Source organism: Bombina bombina, chromosome 2, assembly GCF_027579735.1.
Source record: "Bombina bombina isolate aBomBom1 chromosome 2, aBomBom1.pri, whole genome shotgun sequence".
In the NCBI taxonomy this organism is placed as follows: Eukaryota; Metazoa; Chordata; class Amphibia; order Anura; family Bombinatoridae; genus Bombina; species Bombina bombina.
In genome coordinates this window covers 347,994,098-348,006,888 of record NC_069500.1, presented here as the reverse complement: position 1 = coordinate 348,006,888, position 12,791 = coordinate 347,994,098, and the positions used below count along the sequence as shown (strand labels likewise).

General features: G+C 38.6%; 1 non-coding gene across 1 annotated transcript; it reads left to right on the top strand.

The window, feature by feature from the left end:
• The first annotated feature begins 2,242 nt into the window (after positions 1-2,242).
• TRNAQ-UUG (transfer RNA glutamine (anticodon UUG)) lies at positions 2,243-2,314 on the top strand. The gene has a single exon. It is a non-coding gene; the product is annotated as a tRNA-Gln (tRNA).
• Positions 2,315-12,791: the final 10,477 nt, after the last annotated feature.

The following is a 12,791-nucleotide window of genomic DNA, read 5'->3' as shown; positions in this document are numbered from 1 at the left end:
TTTGCTACAATGTAAAGTAGTGAGTGTACAGGCTGTATAACAGTGTACATTTGCTGTCTCCTCAAAATAACTCAACACACAGCCATTAATGTCTAAACTGTTGGCAACAAAAGTGAGTACACCCCTAAGTGGAAATGTCCAAATTGGGCCCAATTAGCCATTTTCCCTCCCCAGTGTCATGTGACTACAAGGTCTCAGGTGTGAATGGGGAGCAGGTGTGTTAAATTTGGTGATATAGCTCTCACACTCTCTCATACTGGTCACTGGAAGTTCAACATGGTACCTCATGGCAAATAACTCTCTGAGGATCTGAAAAAAAGAATTGTTGCTCTACATAAAGATGGCCTAGGCTATAAGAAGATTGCCAAGACCCTGAAACTGAGCTTCAGCATGGTGGGAAAGACCATACAGCCGTTTCACAGGACAGGTTCCACTCAGAACAGGCGTCGCCATGGTCAACCAAAGAAGATGAGTGCTTGTCCTCAGCTTCATATCCAGAGGTTATCTTTGGAAAATAGACGTATGAGTGCTGCCAGCATTGCTGCAGAGGTTGAAGGGGTGGGGGTCAGCCTGTTGGTCTTTAGACCATACACCGCACACTGCATCAAATTGGTCTGCATTGGTTTTCTAAAGATGATGCACAACAAACCCTGCAAACAGTTTGCTGAAGACAAGTGGACTAAGGATATGGATTACTTGAACCATGTCCTGTGGTCCAATGAGACCAAGATAAACTTATTTGGTTCAGATGGTATCAAGTGTGTGTGGCGGCAACCAGGTGAGGAGTACAAAGACAAATGTGTATTGCCTACAGACAAGCATGGTGGTGGGAGTGTCATGGTCTGGTCCTGCATGAGTGCTGCCTGCACTGGAGAGCAACAGTTCATTGAGGGAACAATAAATGCCAACATGTACTGTGACATACTGAAGCAGAGCACAATCCCCTCCCTTCGGAGACTGGGCCGCAGGGCAGTATTCCAACATGATAACGACCACAAACACACCACCAAGATGACCACTGCCTTGCTAAAGAAGCTGAGGGTAAAGGTGATGGACTGGCCAAGCATGTCTCCAGACCAAAATCCTATTGAGCATCTGTGGGGCATCCTCAAACGGAAGGTGGGGGAGCGCAAGGTCTCTAACATCCACCAGCTCCATGATGTCATCATAGAGGAGTGGAAGAGGACTCCAGTGGCAACCTGTGAAGCTCTGGTGAACTTCATGCCCAAGAGGATTAAGGCAGTGCTGGAAAATAATGGTGGCCACACAAAATATTGACACTTTGGGCCCAATTTGGACATTTCCACATTACTCACTTTGTTGCCAACAGTTTAGACATTAATGGCTGTGTGCTGAGTTATTTTTTTAGGGGGCAGCAAATTTACACTGTTGTACATGCAGGCTGTACACTCACTACTTTACATTGTAGCAAAGTGTAATTTCTTCAGTGTTGTCACATGAAAAGATATAATACAATATTTACAAAAATGTGAGGGGTGTACTCACTTTTGTGAGATACTGTATGTATATATATATATATATATATATATATATTTGAAAAATAAAAAGAAAATTTTCTTCTGTATAAAGAATGTTGGAATGTCAAGTATTGCTAACTACCTTCAACTCTAGCACTGTTAGCCTAATGCGCGCCCCATTGACGTCTAGGGGAGAAGAAGTTAATGCGGTCCCAATATCCAAAGTCCTGAAGTTATTGAATATTTGATTTTCACTCTCACACTCCTACTTTCAATTGTAATACGAGCACTAACCTGCCAGCGTTAAAAGTTTACTTTTAGCGCAGTTAGCGTGCAAGTGAAAGCAAAAGTCAGAGCACCACTTGTAATCTAGCCCAGTATTGTGGAAATCTCGGAGTACAAGATAGCAGATATTTACACTTTAGATTATGTCACATTTTTTTTACATTGCTAGTCTATTGTATAAATGTGTAGATTGTAGTTAATTATTTACTATATTGTTTTTCTTTCTTATGATCTACGTTCTATATAGACAATCACATAATATGCATAAACTCGTTAGTAATTGTTTTACTTAAAGAAATGTATCCGTGTGATAAATGCATGATGCAACCAAAATCACATAAAAAAGTTTTAAATTATCCTTCAGTTTGTCATAGTAAGTAGATAATAGCTGTGACTTATATATCATTAATGTAAGATCTAGAGAGCACTAATTATAGGTTCTTTTGTATTTTAAATTAGTATTATATGCAACAACTTATGGTTCCATGGTGTAATGGTTAGCACTCTGGACTTTGAATCCAGCGATCCGAGTTCAAATCTCGGTGGAACCTACTTTTTGTTTTATTACAGTCTATTTATATTTTTTCTCTGTGTAATATCAATTATATCCTCAGTGTGTTAGATTTTGTAAATTGAAACTGTAACCCATATTTGCAAAACCATAGACATGAATACAGGTATAAATGAATAAATGCGAACATCCAGGGCCGGTGCAAGAATTTTTGTCTACACAGGCGAAGGTGCATTTTGAAGCCCCCCCCCCCCCCCACCACCACAACACCATAAAAAAAAAACAGACAATACCACCAACATCCCTGCCCTGCTCCAGACCACTCCTATACCAAGTACATTTTATTTATGAGCAGCATTGTTACATTATAGGCTATAATACTCTCTAGCACCCAATGGGGTTAAAAAATTGAATTTTCGAAGCAAGAAATGTAGTAATCTGCAGGTGTTTAATAAATCTTCTAAACTTCATGTTACATTATACACTGATCTCCAGAGTCAGCACTGAACTTTATCACAGATCACTCGTGTCTAGTTAGTTAAATGCAATACTGTATTAGAAATATGATAAGTAGTTCATTAATATTAATCTAAATTGCACAAACCTTGATAGAAAGCCAATAAATAAAAGGAATTCCCTCTTACACATTAATTTAATTAACTACTTTATTTAATTTCCAATTATGCACTCTGGGACTGATTTTTATAAACCTCATACTTTATTTTAAAGTTTAATAGGAAGTCTCCTCACTTTTATTCTGAGAAGCACCAATATAGTTTACTGTTATAATAAACATAAAAACACTTCCACAAAAAGGTTTTGTCGAGCAACAGAGATGGTCGCACGATCTGGAAGCTCCGTGTAAGCATTACTCAAGAGGGATCTATTAACATTTAGATACCGAACATATATCTGCATTAAAGGGTGATGTTGCAAGGAGGAACCCCGGACATGCTGCAAACATTTAGGGAAGGGAATTGAATGATCTGCGCTGAACTGAACAGTGACACCGGAGCTGGTTGCCGCACACTGAGGCGCCATCTTAGATTGTTAACGCACTCAGCATTGATAACGATCGCCGCAATTAAAAGTACTTATCAAATCTTGGGCCTCCGTTGTACTGCATCATCTACTTTGGGTTACAGTATTCCCCAATATGGATACACAAATAACCTTTACTACGCTAAGAGCACTGCTAGAGGATCATGGGAAGCGGTTATGTGAGAGGCTTGATGCTTTAATCGGCTCAATCCGAACAGCACATACACGCAGTAATGAGTTTGAAGGGGAACATAAAGGAGTACATGACCCGCAGAGTGCTACAGCATCCACAGCACTCCAAGCGCACCTCTCTCTATTGCCCCCAGTAGACACGAGCCCTAAGGCAGAGGCCCTCTCGTACGAGATCTATTTACCACTGTCAGCAGAGTATACAAGTGCAGCTGAGAATCACAGGGCGGACCATGTGGTGGGGCAAGTACCGCAATGTGGTGTGATGCGTGCACACTCTCAGGATCGCTTCTCCTTGGTGCCGCTGGCTGCTGCAGTCCTACAAAGAGACCGTGTGAGTACACAACAAATTTCAGCATTGAGGTGGGATGCTCTGCATGGGCCTCAGCGGATTACTGAGGTAAGCTGGCGGATCAGGCTTATACATCAGGTTGCAGAGATGAGCTGTCACTACTCCCATGGCCCCCGGTCTGGCATTGGATGAACGTGGTGACTTATTCATAGGGACAGACCTGCATTAGCAGAAGTTCCCACAATCGAGACTTATCATAGTTATAAATGAGGACTCTGCATTCATGATGACCAAGGATGTTGAAAAATACCCATTATATGCAGCAAGTTCTACTCAGCACCTCTATTGACTTATGAAGAATGTTATCGGAAGAATAGGTGGACTTTGTGACTGATTCCATGTGCAGAACTGTGAGACTTATCCGTGATGATTTTGGGTAGAGTGCTTGGTTAACTAACTACAGTTATGTTTTTTTTTTTTTTTTTTTTTTGTTGGCTCTCCACAGTATTTCATGTTTTACTTTTATCATGGTACAGTATGCTATATTTTATTAGTTCTATGTTGCTATGTGTATAGGTGTGTCTCATGGCCCTTCCCTAGAGGCGATTGCCTGTTCTTGCATGAGTGGATAGCTCCTATTATAAATATACCAAAGCTAGAAACCATCATTACTGTCCAGGATGTGAGTCTACATTGTGTAACATTGATTGGAACCTTTTCTTTCCTTTCCCCCCTCTATATACTAGGTCCTAGTGATACATAAGTACACAGCAGAGTGAGGGACTCATGGGGTGGACTGTTCAGGTTAGGATAACCCTCTACATATAGTTTTGAGTCTACCTCAACTAGTACTACTGCATCTCAGCCCTATGCTATACATAGATGGGTTCAGGACCCAGCAATTACATATTTGCACATCAGATGTCTATTACTCTAACCACAGTGTCCATATTCATTTAAGCTGATATTTGGCTGATCCGTTCTCATGACTCCAGCTCTTCTGTATATTACAGCCATTAAACCAGGCGATTGGTATTAAGCTTAAAATTTATCCCTGCAAATTAGGGGGACCAATCTTCAGTGTACACGAACATATTAACTTATGCTCTTCCTTACCAGTACTGTAAAAGCCCTATTTATGCTGAATAGACGATGGAAAAGAATTTTAAATGTGGGAACTACTGCTGTTTACACTGCACACTGTTTGCAACTCCTTTTTGATAACTGAGATACTTTGTCATACACTGTTAGTCTCACTCCTATGTTTATAGCAGCTTGGATGAAAAATATTGCCATCACTCTGTCCCCTTGCTCTGACTGTTACATTAATATCGTCTTGATTGTTGTATATGTTTGGTGAACAAGTTTTATGATGCATGTTGATTTACAGTGCTGTTGTCTGGTTGTGCTGTGAGTCATACTGCATATCCTGTTGTAATTTGATTGTTGGTAACACATATGTTAATGAGTGTCCCCATGCTTGATAGTCTGACTTACAGTGAGAGTCTATTAGTAAGGTAGAGCAAGTAGATGCTAAATATATCTGTACAGAACAATAACCATTATTTGTCAATAGCCTATTTGTAAGTGCTTATACGCCAAATTGTACTAGTTGTCCATTGTACTGATATTGAAATGTAGAACTATGTAAATAGCAATGTATTACTGACAGGTAAGACGCATCTCTGCAGCTTAAGTTATTCACATCCAGGATAAGCAAACCTATAATGTTGTTAAACAAATTTTGTGATTACTGCTAATACGCATAGGATACATGTTTTTTGAATAATGAAAGCATACACAGAGGACACAGGTCAGACTAGGTAATAAGTTTGATAATGGGAACTCCATTACTAGTTTTTCATTCGCCCCCCACATTACCCCCCCTCCCCTTTCCCCCCTCCTCCCCACTATGGGGTACGGGATAGACTATTTACCCTTCACATTCAATTTGTTAGCAGAGTTTGTTGCCCTTGCCCCTCCCGTAGAGCCATTATCATAGCTCATCCATATATTATTATACAGAAGGCTCTCCGGGCCCTAGCGTGGAAGAGCCAATTGTATCTTTCTGTATGTGTTTCCTAGCGTTATATGAGTTATCATCGCATCCACTGTTATTAGTCCATAATTTGTTAAAAAGTTGTGCACCCCTTCCATTCTTGTACCAGTTTTCTGGACCTACCCAAGGTCCTGGTAGCGGTGTGAAGGACAAGGTTAAATATAGGCCCAAAAGTGGCCTAAAGCTTTCAAAAATCCTCTGATTGTTACTTTAAGTGCATTGGGGCCCAAAAGTGGCCGCAGCCATTCCTGAGGTAAAAAAAGGTGGAGGTTTGGTGTTTGCTCTCTAACCAATATGCGTGAAATCTTTTTTTTTTTTTTTAAATCAAATTGGTTATATTTGAGGTTATGTATGGTACTGTACATCTCTGTATCAATTTATGACTTTTGTTATACTGAGCAAACTGAATTTTGCATTTGTATTGTTGGTCCCTCAATAAAAACTATTAAAAAAAAAAAAAAAAAAAAAAAAAAGGTTTTGTCACAGAAAAGCACAATATAATTTTGTCTCAAAAGGTGTGCACAAAACTTTTAAACATTTTACAATACTTAATTAATTTCTGTATGGATTTATAATTATAATAGGGTGGAAAATTTCCACTAGTCCAGTACTAGTATTTTCTCCACTAGATTCATTTTCTGATGGACTAATTTATTTTAACTTGCCTGGTAAACTGGGTTATTTTCCACCCTGGACATTAGGATGCTTAGCATAACATGTCCTTATATATTAACCTCTTGGATTCCGAGAGGTTAATATAATACATACACGTTATAGCAGAATCAATTTCACAGCTCCCTCTGCAAATATCACCGCACCAAGCAAAGCTCTCAAAAGTGACAAGTCTTAAGATTAATAACAACCAGGCAACTGGGGTGGAACTGGGCTTCCTCTATTAATAACACTTGCATAGTTAGATTGTCTCAGATGTCTGTGCTTACAAACTTTATAAAGTGCAGCTGCAGTGCAGCAAATGATCTTCTATACAAATCACTGATTACTGATAAATATGCCCGCAGACCGCTCCTGCCTCCTCAGAGACCCCCACCATTCCTACCTTACTCGTCTCTCTCACTCGGTCATCTGCGGGCTGGGCTGGGCCGGGCTGGCTCCATCTTGGGCAAATGGGCAGCAATAACTCACCTCACGTGGCTCTTATGGTGCAGACGTGTGAGTCTCAGTCTGTCACGTGGAGTCAGGCGGCTCATCGTTTCCCACACGATTTCTCCCTCCAGACAGTCTCCGTCAAGTGAGTCATAAGTGTCTGACAGGGACTCTGACTCTAATTAGGCAGCGGCAAGTGAGCTCCGCCTCCTCCCACTCTCTGATGTGCGCCGCGGCCCTCCAATAGGCTATAAGCAAAAAGCAATAGCCGGTGTTTTGTCGAGAACTCCAATACATCGAAAACTCCAATCTGACGTCACTTCTGGTGAATCCATACATCTGATTGGTCCGTATCCAGTGAGTGATAGGACTCACAACTAATCAGATGGGCACTGTAATCGCCTATCTACACTATCTATTTTGCCTCCGCTTGGGGGTTCAAGGTGGGCGAAGCCCCCTTTTTAAGCATCATTCTCCAAGGTTTACTTGGGGTGTATGCAAGAGGATCGGCGGTGCACCCCCCAGACAGAGGCAAAACAGATATTAACAGATATTAACATAGAAGACTTACCGGAAGTGACGTTAGATTGGAGTTTTCAAGGATTTGGAGTTCTCGACAGAACACCGGGCCAGCCCAGGGGGGACAGGAAGTATACACTGTACGTACTGCCATGCAGGGAGGCGGGAGCCAGCCAGAGCCCCGGGCATGGCGAATCACCGATAATGAAATAAATAACAACATACAAACATAAATAATAATAATACATATTAAAAAAATACATTTTCTGTGTCTGTCCCTCACTGTCATGATCCATCACGCTTCAGGGCGGCAGATTTTATCCTCGGCAGTTGGCACCGCTCTCAGCGCCCCTCTAAGGCGGCTGCCTATTCTGCCTTATATAAAACGCTGGCCCTGCAAACATCTGTTCAACTTAATCAAGTGTAACTTAAACTTCACACTAGCTAAAAACTAGTAACTAGATATTTGTTGGATAATTATAATTCTAGTGTTAGAGGAGTTAAAGGCTAAATAAGTGATGGATTATCGCAAGAAAATATCACTAGAAAGCATCACAGATAAACCATGTAAAGAACAAACGCTTAATAATCTCAAATGCTCATTATATTTACTATCGTGTAAATATTCATCTAATATAGAAGGCTGCATCAAGAATGACTTCAGTAGATCAACCTCTTAGCTAAAATGTTAATCTTTGAAATTATGGTTCAATTTATTACTTAACTTTTGTCCCTGGGAACTTTAAAAAACCTTTGACTGTTATAATACCTTTTTTAGTGTGGCGTGAATTCAATTTCCCATTGACTTATTTACTATAAAAAGGTAAATGACCGTAGCATTGTTATACAGATACCCCTTTAAACTTTGAGGGTGAAATCCTTATATTTGATGGTGTCATATAACATTCGATTTAAAAAAGTTTAAGTTTTGATCTGTGTAACTATTGCCACTGAACTGAATTCAATTTTCCATAGACATATTCTTTATTATAAAAGGCATGTCTATAAAAGCTACAGTGAATATATATATATATATATATATATATATATATATATATATTTATTTTTTCACTGTAGCTTTGTGATACAGATACATTACCCTTTAAATCTTGAGCTAGAAATCCCAAAAATGTATGGTGGCTTTGGATCTGTGTTATGGAAATTATGATTATTGTGGAATAAACCACCAAACAAATTACCACTCTCTCCAATTGTAAAACTAAAAATATATCTATTTCTTGAAATGTCCTTGCCTAAAGAGATATGTAGGAATGTCTACCAGAGAACTCAATCTCTAACTGTTTGAACATTTTTGTAAAAACAGTTGGGAAGATTATTTTAAAGGAAAGTAATGAACCTAATGTGGCTTAGCAGGTGCAAATGGTTAGTACTTACCATACTATTGTTTTCCCTCTGTACCTGTAGCTCTTTTTTTTTTTAAAGGACCACTCAATGCAGTAGAGTTAAATAATTAACAAGTGCAAAATAAAAAGACAATTATTTAACACCTGCTCTGAATTTCAAATAAGCAGTAGATTTTTTTCTGACAAATTTATTTTTTCTCCCATTTTCCAGCCCCCTGTATCATGTGACAGACATCAGCCAATCACAGACTAGTATATGTATACCCTGTGAGCTTGTGCCCATGCTCAGTAGGATCTTGTTCTCAAAGAAGTGTGAATTTAAAAAGATTATGCAAAATTTGATAATGGAAGTAAATTGGAAAGTGTCTTAAAACTGCATGCTCTTTATGAATCATAAAAGTTTATTTTGACTTGAGTATCCCTTTAACTACTTTAGCTGCTGAGTTTTTAATACATGTTAATGGCAGATTTTATATATGCAAAATACTTTATCAAAATATTGTATTTTTGTTTTGTGTACACTGTCCCTTTAACTCATTACAAAAGCCAGTTGGTAAAGCATCTTCATACAGGGCACTACCATCTTGTACCATGCGTATTGTTGCATCCTGTCACAGAAGAAATATGTCTGACAGACCAGTGATTTTAGCGGCTATTTGACAGCTGTTACCTTGCACTTTGGGTCAGCTTGCACAATATAAAGCAGAATCTGTACAGTTTAAAATTTACGTGGCATATACAAACAAGCACTCAGGAATAATATAGAACAATGAAGTCACTGCAAAAATATACAGCTCCCACTCCGTATTGCACACTCTAAACTGACAGCTTGTAAAAAAGACAGCACTATCACTCATCTGTCAATGTTCATTACTTCTGTCACAGGGTGCGAGAATGCTTAAAGGGACAGTATACACCTATTTTCATATAACTGCAGGTAATAGACACTACTATAATGAAGAATATGCACACTTAGAAGCTCCCAGTTTAGCACTGTTGATGAGGTTTGGCTGAAACACCCAGTAAAGGGGCTGGGAAAACTAAGAAGAGAAGACCCTCCCCCCACCACTTCCCTGCATATGAAAATACAGATAACATAAACAGGAACCAGCAGGAGTCTGTAAACGTGTGTATACATCTGACACTGTGGGGTTTGGTTAGGAATCAGCCCAATGTTATTAAAAAAATAAGAAAACTATACATTTTTACAAAAAAACTACCAGATGGGCTATATAAATGGATCATCTACAAAACATTTAAGAAAGAAAAAAATTGAGTACAATGTCCCTTTAAACTTCAAGATGGCATTGCCCAGTGTGAAGATACAGAGCTTCACTTACTAAAGGGTTAAAATAAGAGAATGACTTTAATGTGAGCTGCAGGCACAAGAAAACATGGTGAATAGTAACCATTCTACTGTAGTTTTACCCAGCTATATAATGTGCCTTTACATAAAAAGGGATTTACTTGGGTTACTATATTCAGTTTAAAGGGCTATAAACTCTAACAAAAGAACATTATCTAAACATATTAAAAATATTTTTTGCATGAGAAAAAAGTTAAGTTAAAGTTGTTTATTTTGATTTTGAAGCTAGCAAGAAGTGCATATACAACTGGTCCATAAAGGGTCAGTTTATCCTAAATTTTTCTTCCCTTTAATGTATGCTCAATGATTTATTTTACCTGCTGGAGTGTATTAAATTGTTTACAAATAGCCCCTTTGTCTTTATATCAGCATTTTAAATAGCTAATTTTGCCTGTGGTATCCCTACCTATACTGACATTTTTCTATAGGCCATTGACAAGCTATGTAAACACAGTCAGCAGAAGAAATGATACCACCATTGGGGAGTGGAAGAGATAACATTCTAAAATAATAATTTTAAATTTTTCTTTCTAAGTATTGTATAGAGACAGAGATAAGAAATTGAAGCATTTGAGTAATAAGATAAGGATAAATGATCTCTCTGCAAGCGTAGCCTATTTTGATGGGTTTTGATTTCAAAGAGAAATCCAGCTATTTCATTTACAAAAAGAAAAGAAAACATAAAGAAGCAATTTCTTATACATGTCATGCTCTTCAGCTGGTATGGTAAGTCATTGGGAAAACAGTAAGGGGAAACCAATTTTATAGTACACTGTCCCTTTAATGACTAATTGCTTACTGCCTGATGAACAACATTTTCAAATCATCAATTAACCCTTTCACTGCTGGATTTCAGAAGTGTGGTGCGCAGCTGCAATTAGCGGCCTTCTAATTGCCAAAAAGAAATAGCAATGCCATGCATGTCTGCTATTTCTGAACAATGGGGATCCCAGAGAAGCTTTTACAACCGTTTATCTAATGACCGCAGTAGATGTGTAAATCATTTCAGTGAGAAACACAAAGTTTAAGAAAAAGTTAACAATTTTTTTTTATATGATTGTATTTGGTGGCCAAGTTGTGGCATCAAATATACTAAAAAAAAGCCTAGATTAATACCTTGGGTTGTCTGCTTTCAAAATATACAGTATATTGTTTTCATAGGTAAATTTAAAAAAAACAGAGGCTCTATTTTTGTTTAAACAGAGACAGCAAAAATGCTAAAATTCTTCTGTACTTTGCTTATTTTCCCCTGAAATTCCCGGAAAGGGTCGTTAGTGTTATACAGAACTACATGAAGAACTCCACTACTTGCACCCCACCGTCTTAGTGCTTGAGCGATATCTGACATGCAATCAATTGAGAGCCCTTATAGGAGTCTATTATGTGAGGGATTTAATGCACCCGCGCTATCACACATGCAGATATTATCGTTGGCTTGACTATCGCTTGAATGAAAAATTGTTAAAATTGTCCCTTTAAGATGGGACCACAAACACTATGCTTTTGAGAAAACATATGCAAAAAAAGAATGTCAGGCTCTAGGTGTTTCAACTCATAGGGGATAGTTTGATTTGAATACATTATATAATTTCCTAAATTTGACAACATATTTTTTGGCATATGATATCAAGGACCAATTTTTCAGTTGGCTGCCATCCATTTTTTACAAAATAAATTAGTCAGAGTGACAATGCATTTTCCGTAATTGTAATATATCACCGTTATACACTATATAAGAGACTTTTTATACAGTTCTGGGCACATCAATAGACAGTTGGCTTTTTGATTAATGCAATTTAATCACATTTTATATTTGTAAACTTTGCATTGGAAAAAATGAGTAAGATGTTGTGTAATATATTATGACATAACATTTTACATAGTAACAGTAGATGAGGCTTAAATATAAATGTATAGTTCACGCTTCACAAATCGCAGCCAAACTGAAAAGTCAGCCTAGTTTTCCAGAAAGCCAATTCCCTTATTTCTACACTTTTCGTTTAGTTATTTACTGCCCCTAAACTCCCTCTGTGCACAGCCCTGGTAGTATTTTATAAAATGCTCCCTCATTAGAGAAGGCACTAGCAAGAACATGAACCGTTCATCTGATTAGTTGTCACGGGCCAATTAGATCATGTATTATTAGCGCTTATCTCCTATGTATGATCTGATTGGTCCGTTCCAACTTCACTATCTAATTTTGCCTCCGCCTAGGGGGTGCAAGGGTGGCAAAGTCCCCCTTGTAAACCTCATTCCCCAAGGTTCACTTGGGGTGGATGCCAGAGGATCGGCGGGGCGCCTCCCTAACCCCCCATTCAGAGGCAAAAACAAATAGTGAAGATGGGTGAATTACAGTGCCCATATGAGCCTATCTGATTGGCCCATGTTTCCATGAGGGACAGGATGCACAACCAATCAGATGAATGGTTCATGTTCTCCCTAGTGCCTTGTCTCATTAGGGTTGCCCCGTCAGCCATGTTTTCCTAGATACTTATGAGTTACACACGCTGCAGTGTGTGCAGGGAGGAATATGAATAGAGCTGTCCATAAACACAGTACATGTTCCTCCCTGCATACCCTGCA